Raw genomic sequence first — 6,000 nt, forward strand, 5'->3', positions numbered from 1 at the left:
GGAAGACTTGTAAAATTTAACGTAAGCCACATCCTTGGCCGAGAGGGATCTCGGGAGGGAAGACTTGAAATATAAAGCCACATCCCTGGCCGAGAAAGATCTCGGGAGGGAAGACTTGTAGATTAAAGCCACATCCTTGGCCGAGAGGGTTCTCGGGAGGGAAGACTTGTAAAATTTAACATAAGCCACATCCTTGGCCGAGAGGGATCTCGGGAGGGAAGACTTGAAATATAAAGCCACATCCTTGGCCGAGAGAGATCTCGGTAGGGAAGACTTGTAGATTAAAGCCACATCCTTGGCCGAGAGGGTTCTCGGGAGGGAAGACTTGTAGATTAAAGCCACATCCTTGGCCGAGAGGGTTCTCGGGAGGGAAGACTTGTAGAATAAAGCCACATCCTTGGTCGAGAGGGTTCTCGGGAGGGAAGACTTAAAAAATTTTGCGAAAATGTAAAATTGAGTCATATATAGATGAACTATATTGCCATTAATTTGTGGATGCCTCATTAAAAACCTTGCCGGCCAAAACCTCTTTTCACAATTTTTTAAGAGGGAAAAAGACCGGTTCAAGGAAAAGAGTGCATCGTAAGACATTTACACGCGTACATGAATCAAATTTTAATTATAATAAGTCTTCAAATGGGTGGAATTCCATGTCCGAGGGATGATCTTGCCGGACAATTCTTCTAATTTGTACGCGCCATTATTGAGAGCGTGTCGGACCCGGAATGGGCCGTCCCAATTTGCTGCCAACTTTCCTTCAATTGGGTTGCGTCGCGCCGAACCAGTTGCTCTCAAAACGAGATCACCTTCTAGGAAGTTCCTCGGCTTCAACTTGGAGTTGGCTCGCCGAGTCATTCTCTATTTACACGCCTCGGCTACGATTTGTGCTTTCTCTCAGACTTCATCTAAGACGTCCAGCTCGGCTCGGATCGCGCCATCGTTAAACTCTTCGTGGAAGTGCTTCCGTCGGAATGAAGGTTCGCCCACTTCGACCGGTATCATAGCATATGTGGCGTATGCCAATCGAAACGGGGTCTCTCGTGCTTGATTGGGGCATGCATCTGTATGCCCAGAGAACTTCGGGGAGCTCTTCGGCCCAGGCTCCTTTGGCCGTGCCGAGCCGTTTCTTCAACTCGATTAGGACAACCTTGTTAGCGGCTTCGGCCTGACCATTGGACTGTGGGTGTTCGACAAACGTGAACCGGTGTCGAATGCCGAGGTTTTTGAGGAAGTTGTTGAATTTCTTATCTATAAATTGAAGCCCATTGTCGAAGATGATTGCGTATGGGATGCCGAACCAGGTGATGATATTTTTCCATACGAATTTCTGGACATTGGCGGCCGTTATAGTTGCAAGCAGTTCGACTTCTATCCACTTGGTAAAATAGTCCACAGCTACTACCAAGAATTTGCATTGGCCTTTGGCGAGTGGGAATGGGTTGAGAATGTCGATACCCCATAGAGCAAACGGCCAAGGGGCACTGACCGCATGAAGCTGCTCGGCCGAGGCATGTATTAGGTTGCCGTGTTGTTGGCATTGCTTGCATTTTTTCACATACTCGGCACAATCGGTTTTCAGGGTCGGCCAATAATAGCCGGCCCTCAGCACTTTAGCAGCTAGTGTTCTTCCACCTGAGTTGGATCCGCAGATTCCCTCGTGAATTTCTCGTATGACATAGTCGGCTTGCTGCTGGTCGATGCATTTCAACAAGGGTGTGGAGAACCCTCGCCGGTATAACTCTCCGGCCACCATGGAGTAGCGTGCCGCTTGGGTTCGGATCTTCTTAGCTTCGATCGGATCGGTCGGTTCCGACCTGTTAATAATGAAATTCGAGATATCGGTCATCCATGTTTGTGGCACTTCATCTACCGGCATACATACTTGTGCAACGCTTGGGGTGGGCAACTCCAAGTGTATTGTTGACCGAAGTTGTCCCGGCTTGCGACTACTTGCTAGCCTTGCTAACTGGTCGGCTCTCTCATTATTCCCGCGCGGCGTGTGCCTAACTTGTATCTCCTCGAACTGATTGCTCATTCCCCAAAAAAGGTGGTAGTACTTGAGCAGATTAGGATCTTTCACTTGAAAGTTGTCATTTACTTGCTCGGTGACAACCTTCGACTCGGTCCAACATGTGACTTTTCTAGCCCCCATTTCGGCTGCCAAGCGCATTCCGGCCAATAAAGCTTCGTACTCGGCTTGGTTATTCAATGCTCGGAAGCCGAAACGCAGTGATTGTTCCAAGGTGATGCCAGACGGGCTTTCCAAGATGATGTTGGCACCGCTACCCTGGCCATTGGAGGAGCCATCTACCCGCATTGTCCAAGTGTTGTCTTCAAAGTGGATGAGTGGTGATAATTCGTTGATGAAGCCGGCTAGGCTTTGTGCTTTGATGGCCCCCCGAGGTTCAAAACGGATGTCAAACTCGGATAGCTCGATTGACCATGCCATCATTCGACCGACTAGTTCTGGTTTTCATAGCACTTTGGCGATCGGACAATCGGTTCGGACCACCACTGTGTGGCTCTGGAAGTATTGCCGAAGGCGCCTAGCTGCATATATAAGTCCCAACGCTACCTTTTCCAACATTTGGTATCGGCGTTCGGCATCTTGAAGCACTCGGCTGATGAAGTACACCGGTTGTTGTTGGCCGTCTTGTTCTTGTATCATGCTAGCGCTTATGGCCTCGCCCGAAACTGCCAAATACAGTATTGCTTCTCGGTCAGGGGTCGGCTTGGTCAGTACAGGTGGGGTACCGAGCCGTTTCTTAAATAGCTGAAAAGTTATTTCGCACTCCTCTATCCATTGAAACCGATTTGCTTTTTTCAAGAGGCCAAGTATCGGCTTGGAGGTCTCGGCCATACATGGTAGGAAACGTGATAACGCTGTCAGTCAGCCCGCTAACTTTTGGACCTCTTTCAGGTTTGATGGGCTTCTCATATCAATAATGGCTCGACACTTGTCTGGGTTAGCCTCGATGCCCCAGCTTGATAGCATGAAACCCAAGAACTTGCCACCCGAGACGCCGAACACACATTTGTTAGGATTAAGTCTCATCTGGTGTCTCCGGAGTGCATTGAAAACTTCAGCCAGGTCGGCTACGTGGGAAAGTGTGTCGACCGATTTGACTACCATATCATCTACATAAACCTCCATGTTCTTTCTAATCTGGTCATCAAAGATCTTGTCCATGAGCCGTTGGTATGTGGCCCCGACATTCTTCAGGCCGAAAGGCATCACTTGGTAGCAGTAGTTGGCAGATTCCGTGACGAATGTCGTTTTGTCCTCGTCTCGGGGGTGCATACAGATTTGATTATAACCTGAGTACGCATTGAGAAAGGTCAAGAACTTATGGTCGGCCGCGCCATCAACCAATCGGTCTATGTTCGACAACGGGTAGGCATCCTTCGGACATGCCTTGTTCAAGTTTGTGTAATCGGTGCACATTTGCCACTTGCCATTTGACTTTTTGACCATGACAACGTTGGCTAACCAGGTTGTGTACTGGATTTCTCGAATGAAACCCGCTTCCAAGAGCTTGGATACCTCTGCTTCAACTGCCTTTTTTCTTTCTTCTCCCATTTTTCCTTTTCGTTGGGCGACCGGCTTCGCCTCTCGGCACACTGAGAGTTTGTGGCACAAAAAGTTGGGGTCGATACCTGGCATATCGGCCAGCTGCTACGCGAAGAGGTCTTTGTTTTTCCTAACGACTTGTCCGATTTCGTGCTTTTCTGTTTCGGACAGGTTAGAGCCCAGGTAGGCCACGTGTAGATCGATTGGCCCGAAAACAATTGGTTGTCGGTCTTCAATCGGCTCGACCCTCTCATCTTGCTCCATTCGAGGGTCGAGGTCCACAATCGTTTCAAAGTCTTGTGCTACCATGTGTACATGTTTCACTCCACGCGGCTCGGTCATTTCAAGACGGGGTAGCTGAAGACTAGCAAAATAACACTCCTTGGCTGCTTTCTGATCGGCGTGGACCGTGATGATCCGGCCGGATTCCGATGGGAACTTCATGGCTAAGTGTGGTGTCGACACAATAGCACCTAGCTTGTTGAGAGAGGGTCGTCCGAGAAGAATGTTGTATGACATGTTGGCGTGCACAACCACGTATTTGACCGGGATGTCCCGAGTTTCGGCTCCGTCATAGCATAATCGAGTGGATAACTTGATGTATCCTCTGGTTTGGACACACTCATCGAAGAATCCGACTAAGGGTTCGTTGTATGGAGTTAAGTCGACCTCTGGGATACCGAGCTGTTTGAACGTGTTCCAATAGAAGATGTCGATCGAACTGCCCTGATCGACCAATGTCTTCCGAACAATGCAGTTGCGAATTTCCAGACTGATAACCATGGGGACATCCTGGTCACGATCAATGCCCTTGAAGTCGGCCTCGGTGAACGTGATGGCCGGCAACCAACGACGGATGCAGGTATACGAATGTGGGGGCAGTTGCCCCTACTAACTTTTCAGTTTTTTGCTTTTTAATATATATGATATTATATTATTTTTATTTAAAATTTAAAAATAGAAACAAAAAATTTAAAAAAATTAAAAAAAATTATAACTGAATTTGAGTTTTATTATAATTATTTTTGTTTGAAAAGAAATATTTTTAAAAAATATTTTAATATGTTATAAAAATTAACAACAAATTACGTGTTTTAGAAGAAAAAAAAATTATTATGCATATAAATTGTAAATCAAGATAAAAAAATTATAAATTAGTAATATATGTATTTTAAGTAAAAATAATAATAAATTGTTATTAACCTCTTTTTGGATATTTTATATCTTTTTTTATTTTCTTTTTTCTTTTTCCAATTCTATTCATGTTTTAAGAACTTCTAACATATTTTAAAGTGTAGAGTGAAATTGGGAAAAAAAAAAAAAAAACTTCTTCCATTTCTACTCTTTCATGTTTCAATAGTTAAAGTAATCTTTGAGGTTAGTGTATTTAAAGTTATTATTTTTATATTACTTTTTTTGAATTATTTTTTTATTTTCAATGAGAAATTCAGTATTTTAATTTTTATTTACTCATTCTATTTTTATGTTTAGAAGAAACATTATATGTTATGAACATTACATTAATTAAAATTATGTTTTCAAGTTAAATTATTTTTTCAAGTGATTGATCAACAACTTCAATAGTTAAACAACCATTTCACATAAATAAATACTGAGTTACTTCTTTGTGTAACATGTTTAAATCCAAGAGATTCATTTTCTACATTTGACAAGGATAAGTTGATTCATTTTGCTCAATTTTATTCTTCTGAATTTTCTTCAGTTGAACTTTTGGCATTAGATAACGAACTTGGAAATTATTTCATAGATATATATTTTAACAGTGTTTTTCATAAATAGAAGGGATTGGTGATTTTTTATGAAGTTTGGAGACAAGAAAACATGTTGTATATCCATTGGTATATTTGCTTTTAGAGCTAACCTTGATACTATCAGTGGCAATTGCATCAGTTGAAAGAATTTTTTCTACTATGAATATCATCAAGAATCGGATGCGAAATCGTATGGGAGACGAATGGTTAAATAATTGTTTAATTACTTATACAGAGAGAGGTTTTTGATAGTATTGAAAATGAGCAAATCATTCAATATTTTTTAAACTATGAAAACTTGTAGAGAATAATTATGATATGTATTTGTTTTATAGAAATTTTATTTTATATTTTGACAAATTTATGTCTTTAAATATTGCCCCCATGACTTAAATTTTTTGGATTCGTCACTGCCGGCAACCTCTGTCGGGTGCGTTCAACCGCGTGGACAGTTCGGACAGCTCACAGATGTCTTTGCTGTGCTGAGAAGGTGGAACCTTCGCCTGCGAATCCACCGGCGATAGTATTAATGACCCTTCGGGGTTGGGTTGTCGGCTCGTCATCCTTTCGGCCCCTCGACCGGCTTCGTTCCCGGTAGGGGCACCTGTCGGATCTGTCTCGGTCAGGCTGATCTCGACGGTGCCGACGATCATCGTA

Source organism: Cajanus cajan, chromosome 1 (genome assembly GCF_000230855.2).
Source record: "Cajanus cajan strain Asha chromosome 1, NIPB_CcT2T_4, whole genome shotgun sequence".
Classification (NCBI taxonomy): Eukaryota; Viridiplantae; Streptophyta; class Magnoliopsida; order Fabales; family Fabaceae; genus Cajanus; species Cajanus cajan.